Here is a 15,743-nt window from a genome sequence, read left to right as displayed (position 1 = left end):
TCCAAGTCCCTTAAAGGGGGGACTCCACCAACGGGGTCAGTATTTGGTTAAAGCCCAACAAGGCTACGGCAGCATCTTAGCATTTGCGAGTTCCCAGAGGGGGGACTCGAACAGACAGGCGCCCCAGTGGTGGAAGAGCCCTGAGAGGCTCCAGGCAGGTGCCGCATTGCTCACGGGTCCCCCAAGAGGGACCCAACTGAGACACAGGCCCAGGGGAGGGTCAGGCGGCCCCAGCTGGCAGCGGGCCACTCCCCCCCTACCCAAGGCATGATATTGTTCAGAGCCACGGAGGCTCGAGGGGGCATCTGTTTGTTTAAATCCCAGAGAGGCTATTGAGTGCCTCATTCATTTCTACGAGCCCAGAGAGGCTCAGGGGCAGTCATTTGGTCAGAGCCTGCGAGGCTCCAACGATGGCACCATCATTGTTCTACAGCTGCCCCGCACTTAGTGGGCAGCTGCCACGTTAAGGCCCCTCTGACTTTGGGACACAGGGCGTCCTAGCCCCCACAAGGCCAGTTGGCCTGGGTAGAGTCACAGGTGGTGACTTATGTGAGTGCTGCGCAATTGTTCTTACACCTCTGTGCTTTCCTTCCCTGCACCTCTAAATGTGTTTTGATGCATCATGTGCCTTGTCCTTACACCGCTGAATGTATGTTATGCATCATGTGTTTTCCTTCCCTACACCTCTGAATGTGTTGTGATGCATCATGTATTAGGTCCTTATACCCCTACAGGTATTGTGATACTTAGGTGTTGTTCATATTTACAAATGATCATTTTATGAGCCAGAATCTTCCTTGGTGTTTTTAATTTGTAATGCGGAGATACTTTCAATAAACCTTCTAATGTGCCCTTGATGTTATATATCAACAACAACCTCCTCCAACATTGCCAAAATTCTGCGCTCTGTAAATGTTCCATTCTTGCCCTGCTCAATACAGAGTATACCCTACGGTCTGCTGATGACCCCATCCCAGCCCAGTGGTCAGACCACCTTCAGATCCATTTCAAGTTGGCATTTGTACATAGAAAAGTACATGCAACAGAAAATAATAAAAGGCGCAGTGGTGCAAAACTAGAAATATTTATATTATTACTCTTTCTAAAAAAACTCAGCAGAACCTTCTCATTCCCTGTTATAAGCAAACCATTGATGTGACAACTGCTGAATACAATAAGTGCATGAGAAACCTGATAGTCTAACATTCTCCACTAAAAGTAACAAAGAAAAGTCCAAACCCTGACTCTCATGGTTCTCAAAATATCCATAGGTTGAAACTAAATGCCTGAGAAAACTTGGGGACATTTGGATATCAATCTGATCTGTCTAGACTTAGAGAGAATAAACTAAACTACGAATCCCATATTTCTAGTGCCAAATCGCACCAATTATTAACAATGGATCAATGGCTTGTGACCAGAAACCATTGAAATATTTGAAATAGCCTTGCAGTTATAAGAGGCCCACTTTTAATGCTCCACTTTATTACAGAGTTTAATGGGTCGCAGAAACTGTTTTCCATGTTGGAAAGAACTTTCCAATTCATAAAATAAAGGTTTAATATACTTTGTGTGATGCTGTTGCGTTCTAATCTAGGACCCTGATCGATACTGTGACCTTATGCCCCTATACGGCTATAATCCCCTTGTATCCCTATATTGGCGTAACCGATCAAATGCAATATTCAGAAACTCGTCTCTGGCCTCACAAGAACAGAGTCACATTTCAGAATCGCTTCCTCTGCCACTTCCTTTGCAGCTAATTAGTGCAATGACATAGCAGAAGTTACTATCTAAGATTCCTAGAATAACACTCCGAGTTCTTCAACAAGATAAAAACTCAGCAACCTGGGAAAGCCCCGCTTGCTATGTTTTTATTAGTAATAGAACTCTAATGAGCATTGATAGACGATCACTTCCTAGTGACATCTTTATTGACGTCTTATGTCCAAAAACTTATGTCAAACAAGGCACCTTTCAGGTATAAATATTACCAACGTTGCCTTAAGCAAACGCTGTCCTGCTGCTGCTGTTTTCGCTGAAGCTGTCTCACTGAAGCTGCTGTTATGCTGATGATACCATAGCTGCTATCGCTACTGCTATCGCTGCTAACTAGCGAACGATGGTGTGGTGAACTTAGGAGCTGAACAGCCGTCCCCTGCAAGAGCCCAGCAGATGCAAGCTGCTCACGGATGTTGCCCCTCCTCCTCCTCGACGTGCTGAGAGAGACGCTGTCTTTTCTCCTGCAGAGAAATCCAGCTCTGGCGTTTCCAGTCTACCCTTGCGGGTGACTGAGATATCGAGTCCCCTGAAGGAGATACCAGACCTCCATCATTCTATTCCAGAGGTATGGTGTTGACTAAACCCTTAGAGAGAATTCTTGAAGCAAACCTTGGCAAAACCAACTTAACTTAAAGCTACTTACTTACTCCCCTCCCAAGTATTAGGCTTAGGTCAGGTACACTGGGGTAGGCGTAGTTAGAAGCACCAGTTGAGCATTTTAGCCTAATGTATATATGAATGTATATATGTTTTATTCATTTTAAACCATTGTATGGCTAAGAAACCATATCAATGCTTTTACAGTATTATTTCGCAATACTCATCTTACTGTACGTACTTTTTATAATAACAAGTCTTGCAATTGTGGCAATTCATTTCTCTTGTATGAGAAGAAAGACTGTTCAATAAATGTTACCCTTTATTGAAAACGCCCGTCTCTCTATTCTCTACATATTGTGAAAGTAATCTGCACAACCACTGACTGAGTAAAATAACTGTCTATTGCTTCACACGACCCTAGAGATTGACTCTTATCTGAGGAGCAAAGTTGTCATGTTGCACGGTTGTTGGAAAACTGAATCCCTTTTTGTCTGTACCAAGGAAGCTTATCACTTCCTATTCAGAGAAGAAAGTTTCCAGTGACCTCTGAGCTAGTTGGTAACAAACCCAATTAAGTTTAGCATAGTCAGTGGAGGCCTGGAAGATCCGCACTTCTACGTCGATACTACTGTTTATGTTATTCCAATGCGCAGGGCCTATTGGGAAAATAGGAACTACACTACATGGCGCCCAAACGTTTGGTAAGGCGATAAACTAACGCAAGACGTTAGAGTAACTCAGTCGTGCATTTTTCACACAGACCCCTTTCTCCCGTAAATACTCCAATAGACGTCTGGAGTGGGTGAAAGGTTAAAATCCGCCCGAACTCAGTAGGAAGAGATTCCTATGTAAAGCTCTGGTTTATTCAACGTTGAAGGATACAGTGTTCCAAAATATTGTGCACCTAATCTTTGTCTCCTTGGAGACCTGCTCTGCAAAACCTGCATTTATAAAATGTCAGTGTTAAATAAAAGGAGCTGATACCGCAGTAAATGCGACTCAGCAGGGTCCCGACGGGACTACTGAACCGGGTGCGATAATCATCCCGGCACATTTAAGAAAATCTATAACGTTAAAACTTATAGAAAATGGACTGACCACACAAGGTGGCACAGTCGTCTTCGTGATAGAGGCACACAATATCGGCAGACAGAGGTATTCTATTCATTCTATTCATGGATAAAATTTCCAGCCGCAACACATGAGTTCCACTATTATAAAATAGAGGATCCACCGGGAGAGTACGCTCCTTTCGAGGAGATTGAAATCCCATTGAAATTCCAAGAGCACCTGCTCTGGTTTAATGGCGCCCTAAAACATAATGATCATATTACCAGGCTCGGTCCACTAGGTAGACCAGGAGCAATGTGGCCGGTTCTAGCCAGCTACACACCACATCCGGACATTGAAAAAATGTCAAAAGAAGAGCTGTTAGTACAGCTAAAAACATTAATTAAAATACATAGGCAATTAGTCCAATATGTAATGCGGACTTCAACAGTCCAAACAGCTGTTAATGTACCACAGCTGACCCCTCATCAGGGGAACACCAATAAAATTACACCACAGAACATACAGTCATGTCTTGGTAAAACACCCAGAAAACCGGAACACATTCCTTTCTGGTTAGCGCAAAAAATCACTCAAATAGAGGCAGTATTTCCGGATACTACCCCTATTGAGAAACACAGAATCTTGACCATCTGCCTTCCTATGGGAATCGCACCACACGTGGAGGACTGTGACACTTGGGGTACAGTCTTTGCTTCCATTTACACAAAAACACATGGTGTTCCGTCTATGGCGGTAATACCAGATGTACTAAGACAGATTCAAAATGAATACGGTCCAGAACCTGCTTTAACTCTTGGTATGAAATTACTGAAAGACTTCAAGCAGGTCTCGGCTATATTATTAGCCAACATTAAGGGAGAAGCAGCATCTGTGGCGATCCGCCAGAAGTTGAGGGAAACAGATATAACAGATCAGCCAATTGAGCTTGCCAGAATCATAGAGAAATGCTATGAAGAATTAGGTAGAGACAGCTTGGGTGGGAAACCAGTAAAGCCCCAACTGCTCGAAAATCCTGAAAAATTATTTATTAAAAATAATTCAAACACTCCTAAAAAGAGCTGGGATGGAAATAAACAATCCACTCCCAAGGAAAAAGTTTTCCAGTCCAGAGGAAGGTCTCCTCGACGGAGGGAAAGAACTCCGACTCGAGAACACCAGTCTCCCCAGAGGGAGCCCTCTGAGAAAAGATATAACCTTAGAAATAGGGATAATTTGAAAAAACCTGATAGATATCAAAGTATTGATACACGTCCCTCTCGATCTTTTTCGCAGAAATCGGAAAGAAGAGAACGGTCAGAACCAGGAGAGCACACCAAGTCCAAAGACAAGGAACCTGCTCAGAGTAAAAAATCTCAATTTCCAAAAAAGAAGGTAGCCAGTATTAGAGTAATCGAACATGCCGAGAATACTGAGGACAAAGTTGAAAAACGGGGAGTGGGCACAGACAATGCTAGACAGTGCAGCAGAAATCAGTATAGCCCGCAAGATCCCGATAAGTCATCTGGAGACAGTGGACACGAATGAATACATTCAGGTTGAAACTGCCGACACCAGATTTAGCGAGCCCCATAAGATATACGAAATAACATTGCGTATAGAGGGTGATAAGACTAGGAAAATAAGGGGTCTATTTTGGGATAAACTCTCAAAAGGCTACGATATTCTGTTAGCTGAAAAAGATTGGCCCCCACAGTTTGTCAGGGAGTGCCCTCGTGGCGAAGAAATGATTATGCCTGCCTTCTCGAATCACATTCCGATTCACAAAAAATATACTTATGCAAGGAAATGGGCAGTAGCCCACGCACCGGCATTATATAAAAATCATGTAGGATGGGATGAGGACTCTCCTCCTCACAAAATCCAGTTAAAAAGTGAACCAACTGCCCAACGGCAGTATCCCATAAAGCAAGTAGCTAAAAAACAAGTCAGGGAGATCGTAGATCAACTTGAATACCAGGGGGTGATTAAAACATGCACCTCTCAAATGAACAATCCTTTGTTTCCTGTCTCCAAGCCAGACAATTCATATAGTCTAGTTTTGGACTACAGACACCTTAATGCATGTTGCAAAACTTTTGCAGTACAAAATTCGCATAGTGCTGCACTAATGAACAACATAGTTAGGAAAAAATATAAAACAACATTAGACATTTCTAATGGTTTCTTTTGTCAAAACATTGCACCAGAAAGCAGATACTTGACCGCTTTCTCCGTAATGGGGTCTCAGAAAAATTTCTGTAGGCTCCCACAGGGGTTCAAGAACAGCCCAGGACTATTCTCAGCTAGAGTAACAGAGTTACTACAAATATGTGATGATGAGGCATTATCTTACGTAGATGATATCTATCTCACAGACGACGACTTGGATACTCACTTGAAAAGAGTGAACACCATTATACTTAGGTTCGCAGCAGAGGGTTACAAATTCAACTTTAAAAAGTCTCGAATTGCCCATTTGACAGTATTATTTTTAGGATACGAATTATCAAGTGAAGGGAAAAGCCTAGCGGACAACTTCTTAGAGAAGTGGGCTGTACTCCAAGCTCCAAAAACGGTGAAGAATTTACAATCGATTCTAGGTTTTCTGAATTTCGGTAGAACTTACATTCTAAATTACGCAGAAAGGGTTAAACCTCTCTACGAACTAATTAAACCTGATTTTAAACAAATCAATTGGACTCAAAAACACACAGAAATTTTGAGATCACTGCAAACAGACATGTTAGCAAAAACAAAATTAGATACACGTGACAACACACGCGATCTTGTAATCTGAGTCATCCCAGGAAGATGCAGATTCATGTACCTAACCTCTAATGAGGGAGAAAAGGTACCAATTTCAATTAAATCTCACTTGTACACACAAGCAGAAAAAACATTCAGTCCCACAGAAAATACTGTGAAAGCAGTGCAGATTGCATTAGCGAATGAACGAGAACTAGCACATGGCAAACGGATTAATATCCTCACAGCGGAATCCGCCTTCGAGGCGCTGTTCAGCCCAGTAAACCTGCCTACAGTGTCACTGGATCCAAAATGGATACAGTGTATAGATTCTCTAGGAGCGGAAGATGTGAAATACTATTTCGCCCCGCAATTCGAAGAACTGAATGATTTAGAATATGAAGAAGAATATCCTCTGCCAATCGAACTTCTGCCTCTCCCACAGTACGCCTGTATAATCTATACAGATAGATTTGTACAGCATTTCAACGTAGAGAGCAAATCCTACGATGCAGCCTGTGCGATTGTTAAAGGTCGTTGGCTGTGCGGAAAATTCAAACCGAAAATAACAAAAACTGAATCAGTAAGAAACTGTTCGGCTCAGAGATCTGAAATCAGATCTTTAAAGATGGCACTCGAAAATGCAGAACGTGAATTCCCGACACTAATCATGTGCGATTCTCATTTTTGCGTCAACTCTTACAAATAAGTTGCAGAGCTGGATTGAAAACGATTACAAAGATGACACAGGTGACACAATAAAGCATAAATTGCTCTGGAAACAGGTAGCTCTTTTACAGAAAGAACTACAAAAGACTCACGTGATACACGCACAGAGTCTTCAACGTGATGACGTTCACATTGCAGGGAATTCATTGGCTAATACAGCCACAGCGGAAGCAACTAAACCGGCTTCCATAGCCACAAAAAAGCGTGCAGAAAAATACATAGACGGGGAAACCATGCTGGCAGTAAAAACGTCCGTAAAAGGCGACTGTGCAGCACTGCCCGTGAACTATCCACTCAATTATGCATACGTAATCGCTGCAAACTCCGTTCCTTTTGCTCAAATCCCTGGAGTGGGGGATAGGGTAATTCCAAACAGGGACCGAAGGGCTTCCTCACACAGGAAGCACATATGGGGTTGGGTCTGAGACACCAAACAATCAGGGACTCTCTGAGAGAATTAGAATCAGAGTACTGGTGGCCGGAAATGAGTAAAGGTATTCATGAGTTTGCAAAAAACTGTGAAGACTGCAACAGAGATCGCAGTGAAGAACCGGCAAGTGTAGTGTCAGAAGCCCTAATAGAAAGCATTAGGCAATCTATTCGCGCTATCAAAAAAGAGAAACGCGTCCCATTGTACATCATTAAGGCTAAACACACTTAAAAAATGTGGCCCCAGTGCTCGGCTGACGCCAGAACGGTTATAAAAGATCTGCGAGTCTTTATCGGCACATACGCAATTGCCATGTTCCATTCTGACCAGGGTCCTGCTTTCAGCTCTCGAGCTTATAAGGAGGCCATGGCCAGCATGGGAGTTGGGTTGCGGTATTCTTGTCCGTCGCACCCCGAAGGGAACAGTGTGGTAGAAAGAAAAAACCGGGACATAAAGCAATCTATAACAGCGAAGGTATTAGGTTTGGGTGTTGGGTGGGTCAAACATTTAATAACTGTCCAGATCAGTCTTAATAATTTGCCAAGAAATTCTCTAAAAGGTTTCAGCCCATACGAACTATTGTTCGGAACTAGAATGAGAGTTCAGGACCTAGATAGTCAAGTATCAGTGGTCCAAGATAAGAAAATAGACTTTGACATCAAAGATCGTTTGGCTGTTTTACAGGACTTGAATGAAACAAGAAAATCCTTAAGCAACATAAAGTTAAAGCAACAGCCAGATACCACTGACGAGGCACCACAAGCAACAGCCCCAGCAAGGCCTGTCTGGAGTCCAAAGATTGGGGATCTAGTCAGAGAAAAAATAGCGGTGAAGAAGGACTTTTGGCCTTCTTACAGAAAAGCAGTACCTGTCTTGGCAGTCACCGGAACAAGATCAGTAGTACTACCGCCCCTTGCTGGTAAAAAGGAGAACAGAGTTGTATCAATCGACCTGGTAAAACCACAAGCATGGGGCCTATAATCAACAGTAGGTCCAGTGGACTCCCTAGAAACAACAGAATACCCAAACTTGCAACAATCCAAGAGGTTCAAACTGAAAGACTAATCACATTCGATCAGCCAGCTCAGCGAACCCCAGCCAGGCCGCCGACAACCTCACGAAGTGGATCAGCAACTGCGCGGACGAACTCGCCCCACTGAGGACCCCGCCTAGCAGACCCGGCAGCAAGAAGGCCCCATGGTTCACCGACGAACTCAAGAGCTCCAAGAAGAACTGCCGAGCCCTCGAGAAAGTCTGGAGAAGGGAACCGACACCGGACAACAGGACCTCCTTCAAACTTGCCACCCGGAAACACCACCAGCTGATCCGCGCCGCCAAGAAAACAGCTTTCAAGGACCGGTTGGACAACAACGCACACAACTGCAAGGAACTCTTCAACATCGTGAAAGAGCTTTCCAACCCCAGCGCAGGAAACAACGACATCATCCCATCGCAAGACCTCTGCAACTCCCTCGCTTCATACTTCCACAACAAGATCGCGGACATACACAACAGCTTCAACAACCAACCAACGCACACCATGACCGAACAACCACCCCCCCCCCACCACCACCCTCCACGCCTGGACCCCGATCAGCACCGAAGACACCATCCGCACGATGAACTCCATCCACTCCGGATCACCGAAAGACCCCTGCCCTCACCACGTCTTCAACAAGGCCGACGCTGTCATCGCACCCCACCTGCGAGACATCATTAACACATCCTTCGACACCGCCACCTTCCCCGAGAGCTGGAAGCACGCCGAACGCAGCGCTCTACTCAAGAAACCCACAGCGGACCCCACCGAACTCAAGAACTACCGCCCCATCTCGCTCCTCCCGTTTCCAGCCAAAGTCATCGAGAAGACCGTCAACAAGCAGATGGCCGCCTTCCTCGAGACGAACGGATCCATCGACCCCTCACAGTCCGGCTTCCGAGCCAACCACAGCACCGAGACCGCCCTCATCGCCGCCACCGATGACATCCGAGCCCTGATGGACAATGGAGAAACAGCGGCCCTCATCCTCCTAGACCTCTCCGCGGCATTCGACACGGTCTGCCACCGCACCCTAGTACGGCGCCTCAGCAACATCGGCATCCAGGACAAGGCGCTGGAATGGACCACCTCCTTCCTCGACGGAAGAACACAGAGAGTCCGCCTGCCACCTTACAAGTCAGAGGCCTCCGAAGTCATCTGCGGCGTCCCCCAAGGATCAACTCTGAGCCCCACCCTCTTCAACGTCTACATGAGCCCCCTCGCGGCCATCGTACGCAAACACAACCTCAGCATAATCTCCTACGCCGACGACACCCAGCTGATCCTCTCCCTGACCAACGACCACGCCGCCGCCAGATCCAACCTGCACGAAGGGATGAAAGAGGTAGCCGAGTGGATGACGACCAGCCGCCTGAAACTGAACTCGGACAAGACGGAGGTCCTCATCCTGGGCTCCTCACCCTCCGCCTGGGACGACTCCTGGTGGCCTCCCGCCCTGGGCACCGCACCCAAACCGACAGACCATGCACGAAACCTGGGCGTCATCCTGGACTCCTCCCTCTCCATGACCAGGCAAGTCAACAACGTCTCCTCGGCGTGCTTCAACATCCTACGCATGCTACGGAAGATCTTCTGGTGGATCCCCACCGAGACCAGAAAGACCGTCACCCAGGCCCTCGTCACCAGCCGGCTGGACTACGGCAACGCCCTCTACGCCGGCACCACCGCCAAGCTCCAGAAGAGACTCCAGCGGATCCAGAACGCCTCAGCCAGACTCATCCTCGACATCCCACGAACCAGCCACATCTCCGGACATCTGAGAGACCTTCACTGGCTCCCAGTCAACAAAAGAATCACCTTCCGCCTCCTCACCCACGCACACAAAGCCCTACACGACCAAGGCCCGAGCTACCTCAACAGCCGAGTCAACTTCTACGCTCCCAAACGCCACCTCCGATCAGCCAACCACGCCCTCGCCGCCGTCCCCCGCATCCGAAGAGCGACGACAGGAGGAAGGTCCTTCTCCTACCTGGCCGCCAAGACCTGGAACTCCCTCCCGACCGACCTGCGCCTGACCCAAGACCACCTCTCCTTCAGGAAGAAGCTGAAGACCTGGCTGTTCGAGCAGTAGCGGCACCTCCCCCCCCCCAGCGCCTTGAGACCCTACGGGTATGTAGCGCGCTTTATAAGTGTCACTGATTGATTGATTGATCAGCCTGCAGTGCACAGAGAGGGACTATGCAATAATGCCATGGAACTCGTGCCTCTTGAAACACAGATTGAAACAGTTTGTCAAGAAACACCAGTCTACAATGATGTGGCATCAGAAAGTGCTACCGAAAGACAGATTGAAAGAAGAATTCCAACAATTGACAGAACTGCCTCTGGTTATTTCATCAACTTCGACAACTTTTCCGAGGATCAAAGCAACCCCGAAGTGATGCCAGAAACAAAAAAGACTTTTAAGGAAAAAGCAAAAGAACTCTTTCATCAACTCAAGGAAATTTATCTTATTTCTCCATGGTTTAAGTTCTGGTTTGGTCTAGGTATATTTTTCCTCCTGCTTTGGCTCATCATGGTACTTTGTTTGGGAAAATTCATTGAGGGAAAATATAGTACAGTGGACACAGCAAGTCAGAACATCAACTTAGTCCTCAAACCACACAGATCATCCCACGTGAAGAAAAGAGAACTGTCAACAGTAAACGTCACAGCCATTCCAATACCCGGTGGGGTAGTATGGGAGAAAACTGACTATGAGATCTATGGTCCGGTCGAGATCCTGAAGTGTCCTCATCAACTCAAGGTTTCCTTAAGTGACTTTGTAAAATCTAGTACATTCTATGATGATTGGGACTTTGACAGTATTAATAATATGATGTCTGATTTAGTAATGCCAGCTAGATTCACAGAACATGATTATTTACAAGGTTCGTCTAGTTATGAACAGATGTTCTGTTTTACACATTATGGCGATCATTATTTGCATAAATCTGCACAGCCTAGAAATGTTTTTAAGTATAATCAATGGGAACATTGTGCTACACCACCTAAAAGCTGTTCTAAAACATTCTTTGAGAAATGTAAGTACTTCTCAGGGTTTAACACCAGTGATGCAGAAACGTTTTATTACAAACTGTTAGATAAAGCAGGATTGAAAACAATGCTGACAAACACTAAATTGATATATTCAGAAGCATTTTATGAAAAAATGATGACATTTGGTTTTGATTATTGGAAAAATAACATTGAAACAAAAACCATTTGGGGTACAAAAGATTGGCAGGTACAAGGCCTAGAAGCACTATTCAGAACCTGCATGATACCAGAACAAATGATGTTTTTAAATGACACAATTCATCAAACATCCTGTCTTGGCCTAGCTAAGATCAAAGACCTAAACAAACCGTCTATTCCAAAGCCAATACCTGAAAATGCAACAACAGATATTGAGATAGACGTATCTAAAATTTCACATTTTAACAGAACACATCCTGATTGGAAAAAGTGGTTAATCTGGTCTACTGACACAAACAACTGTCAAGATAGATTCCTGAATAAAACACAGGGGTTAAAAATGACCAGACAAGACCCTAGATAGTCCCAGAGACAACATCCAGGGATAGTAACAACATACAGTGTAGGGAAACTCTGCCTTGAATGGCTAGGATCATCCACACTGGCTCAAATTAAGCAACACTTGTCTTTACTTAAAGAAGGTGCTGATTTGCGCGGTTTTATTATGGGACCACGCAAACAGCGTCAAAAGCGTTTCATAGCGACCAGTATCTATGCCGCATACAACGAGGCTTGGAAAGTCACACAAATTGAAACAGCTGAAAAAATACGAGAAATTGATCGTATTCATTTGGAAAAATCACTTTCTGTAGTGGACAATGGGTTAATGACTCTGTCCTCCAGAATATATTCGTTGGACAAATATTGTATCCTCTGTCTTTGATATAATAGACAGAGACTTGCTAATGTTACAGCATGGCCAGTCACAATTACGTTATTGTACAATTAGGCTGGACGCTGCAAAATCTTCGTTCAGGCTATGTGCCTTGGCGTTTAATCAACACAACGTCATTGTTTTACATTTTTAACCTTACTGATAAACAAATCAGCTTGGCACAGAAAGGAGCAGACTATACAATCCTGAGCATCGAAAAACTTGAGAGATTACCGTTGACAATGTCAGAAAGTCCTGTCATTGAATGGATAATACACAGGATTATCACAATTCCGATAACAACTTTCCAATTTAAAAAGTGCCTTGAATACATACCTACTGGCCAGTATGAACGATTAGGTAAAGGATATGTTAAGTCAGCATGGAAATTACCATAAACACATTCATGCTATAGTGACAGCGACAAAAATGTATTTCTTAGTGGTGAAAACTGTAAACGTTCACTAAGCGGTATACTTTTGTGCCAGGGTATTAATTTACATAGAGCCTGTGAAGGTAATTCTAACAACCTTTCATGCCACCAGCTTGTCACACCTGCAACGCAGATAGAGCCTTTCTTTATGCAACTCGCGAATGGGAGTTACATTCTAAGAACGGATCACAGATGTTGTGGCCTTTTGCCAGGGAAAGCGTATCTCGTAAGCGTAACTTCCATGGTCAAATGCTGTATGCAAGCATTGTTCCCGAGCGGCCCTGGAGACATAGAGACTCCCATCTGGCCTTGTCTGCATTTCTCTTCTATACGAATTGATACTTTACGCAAAATGAAGTCTGTGCTTTTGCAGACAACAGTGCCCATCACGTCATCAAAAGAGACCTATGATCTCCTAGTTGCAAGGACAGCTACGGAGGTTCATGACCTTTTATCAACAAATTGCCCCGTGCATTTCGAAGAAATGTTGAGCCAACTCCTTAATATGTTTAGTGCCACAGGCATCCCAGGCATATTTAAGACGACTTTTACGGGACTGCTAACACCATTTAAAGCAATTCTGGGAATCGTTCCAAATTTTGTCCACTCTGTCTTTGGCGGCATACCCCTATTTTTGGGACTTGTAGCAGGCATTTTATTTTTGACCCTCCTGCTCCGATATGGCAAGCCACAGCTCAGACATGACTCCTATGGGAATGGAAGAAACAATCCTAGCCGTGCGCTACCGGGACAGAATAACTAGAGTCCTTGGATTGGCCAGGCTGAAAGATCTAAACATGACCTTGTTCCTTTCATTCAGACCGATATGGCAAAACTGCATCTTACCTGTACTACGATGTATGCTATGCGGAGATGAGTGCATGTTGGACACTTGTCTTGCACTTCCATCAGCAGTACCAATGGATATCGATACTTTGCTCAGTCCGATAACGGCTCACGCATTGTGTTGTCCCCAGCGGCTACCAATCCTGACGACGGCATTCGTTGAGACTCCTGTACTACGACTAGGTGGTAACAGTGGAGCGAGTGACAAAAGCAACATCACCCAGGTACGACCTTCTGTGAGCATTGCTGATCCAGCCTTTGATGACAGCAATCATTCTCACACCTGCCAAGTTACAGCACTATCGAATTTGGTCGAACTGTCACCTGATTTTGTAGACCAATTCTTTGAGAGCCTGTCTGATATGATGTTCTCACCCGAACAGAAACAATAACTTTAGAGAAGCATTCCGACACATAGCATTCCCATGAACTCTGAATTCGACCTTCAGTTTTGAACAACAAAAACTGCTAAAAGCGTTGGAACTCTATTTTCCCAGTTCAGCAAGAATTCTTTTGAATTGAACACTTTTTAATATTCACCTTTTTTCTGGCACGAAAATTCTTTGCTTAAAGTAGAACTATTCATAAAGAACAGAAGCTTATACTTCTATTTTTAGATAAATCTAGAGACATGATAACTTTACACCAGCCTCTAGCACATTTTTACTGCAATGCATTTATATGTGATGAAATTATCTCGCCCTATTTCATGTGTAATTCTTTTTACAAAATCGTTCATTGATTTCATATGCTATAATTTTGAATGATTTCTATGCTACAAAAACTTACAGTACCTACATTTTCACGTATTACAAATACGTCTATTTCAAATGCATATATGTATTTTGGGGTGGGCAATGTTACACATGCATCTAATTTGCTCTAGTTTTAGTAATTTGATGGACATGAATTCGTGGAGTGGGTGTTGCGTTCTAATCTAGGACCCTGATCGATACTGTGACCTTATGCCCCTATACGGCTATAATCCCCTTGTATCCCTATATTGGCATAACCGATCAAATGCAATCTTCAGAAACTCGTCTCTGGCCTCACACGAACAGAGCCACATTTCAGAATCGCTTCCTCTGCCACTTCCTTTGCAGTTAATTAGTGCAATGACATAGCAGAAGTTACTATCTAAGATTCCTAGATTAACACTCCGAGTTCTTCAACAAGATAAAAACTCAGCAACCTGGGAAAGCCCCGCTTGCTATGTTTTGATTAGTAATAGAACTCTAATGAGCACTGATAGACGATCACTTCCTAGTGACATCTTTATTGACGTCTTATGTCCAAAAACTTATGTCAAACAAGGCACCTTTCAGGTATAAATATTACCAACGTTGCCTTAAGCAAACGCTGTCCTGCTGCTGTTTTCGCTGAAGCTGAAGCTGTCTCACTGAAGCTGCTGTTATGCTGATGATACCATAGCTGCTATCGCTACTGCTATCGCTGCTAACTAGCGAACGATGGTGTGGTGAACTTAGGAGCTGAACAGCCGTCCCCTGCAAGAGCCCAGCAGATGCAAGCTGCCCACGGACGCTGCCCCTCCTCCTCCTCGACGCGCTGAGAAAGACGCTGTCTTTTCTCCTGCAGAGAAATCCAGCTCCGGCGTTTCCAGTCTACCCTTGCGGGTGACTGGGATATCGAGTTCCCTGAAGGAGATACCAGACCTACATCATTCTATTCCAGAGGTATGGTGTTGACTAAACCCTTAGAGAGAATTCTTGAAGCAAACCTTGGCAAAACCAACTTAACTTAAAGCTACTTACTTACTCCCCTCCCAAGTATTAGGCTTAGGTCAGGTACACCGGGGTAGGCGTAGTTAGAAGCACCAGTTGAGCATTTTAGCCTAATGTATATATGAATGTATATATGTTTTATTCATATTAAACCATTGTATGGCTAAGAAACAATATCAATGCTTTTACAGTATTATTTCGCAATACTCATCTTACTGTACGTACTTTTTATAATAACAAGTCTTGCAATTGTGGCAATTCATTTCTCTTGTATGAGAAGAAAGACTGTTCAATAAATGTTACCCTTTATTGAAAACGCCCGTCTCTCTATTCTCTACATATTGTGAAAGTAATCTGCACAACCACTGACTGAGTAAAATAACTGTCTATTGTTTCACACGACCCTAGAGATTGACTCTTATCTGAGGAGC

Source organism: Lissotriton vulgaris, chromosome 7 (assembly GCF_964263255.1).
Source record: "Lissotriton vulgaris chromosome 7, aLisVul1.2, whole genome shotgun sequence".
NCBI classification, from domain to species: domain Eukaryota; kingdom Metazoa; phylum Chordata; class Amphibia; order Caudata; family Salamandridae; genus Lissotriton; species Lissotriton vulgaris.
Note: the sequence above shows the minus strand (reverse complement) of the source record.